General features: G+C 61.4%; 1 non-coding gene across 1 annotated transcript; it reads right to left on the reverse strand.

Moving 5' to 3' along the window:
* TRNAW-CCA (transfer RNA tryptophan (anticodon CCA)) lies at positions 1–72 on the reverse strand. Its single transcript has one exon. It is a non-coding gene; the product is annotated as a tRNA-Trp (tRNA).
* Positions 73–905: the final 833 nt, after the last annotated feature.

The following is a 905-nucleotide window of genomic DNA, read 5'->3' on the forward strand; positions in this document are numbered from 1 at the left end:
TGACCCCGACGTGACTTGAACACGCAACCTTCTGATCTGGAGTCAGATGCGCTACCATTGCGCCACGAGGTCACCGGACTCCTGTGACTTTTGATCTTTTAAGACTCTTCCGTCCTACACCTCCTGGTCTCGTACCTGCCGGGTTCCTTTGCCCCCCCGGGGGGGGGGGCCCGCAGGGCGGACAGGGCGCAGGCGCAGGCGGAGGGCTGCACCCCGCGAGGCCCGGGGCTCCCCCGCCGCAAGGCCAGTATCCCCGGAGCCGCCGCCGCCGCCGCCACCTGCCGGTCGTGGTGCTTGATCTCCGCCTGGGACAGGCGGCTTCAGGGGCCCCAGAGCGGGCCGGGCTGCCGTCTCCGGGGGCCACCAGAGTTGGGGACCCGGCGGGGGCCCGGTCCCCGGGGGGCCGGGCAGCTGGAAGGAAGCGGCCGCACAACCCGCAACCGGGTCAGCGCCAAGAGGCGAGGGTTGGGAGGACGCTCGTCCCCACGGACAGGAGTAAAGGGAAAAAAAAAACCCCGAGTGACTTTGGAACTTGGCATAGAGAATGCTCACGAGCCCCTCCCCCGCCCCCAGCTATAAAACGAAGCCTCAGTTTTGAAAATTTGGCTCTTCTAGAAAAGGGTAATAAAACTTGAAACCCATGATTTCTCGGATAGTAATTGGAAGTATTTCTTTCCATTTCCTTCTTCCCGGCTCCGCACAAATGCCCGACGTTTAAAGCTTGGTGACTGTTAAGTGCACCACCGTTTCAGAAAGCTGCACAAAACAAAGGTACGACTTAATGAATCATCATCGCCAAGAGGACACCCTGACCACAGCCAGCCAGGTCAAGAAACAGAAACTGCCCGCCACCCGCAAGGTCTGCGGGTGTCCACAAACGCCCCGTCTCCCCGCGGCAGCAACCA

The sequence above is a fragment of the Panthera uncia genome, chromosome E1, assembly GCF_023721935.1.
Source record: "Panthera uncia isolate 11264 chromosome E1, Puncia_PCG_1.0, whole genome shotgun sequence".
NCBI lineage: Eukaryota > Metazoa > Chordata > Mammalia > Carnivora > Felidae > Panthera > Panthera uncia.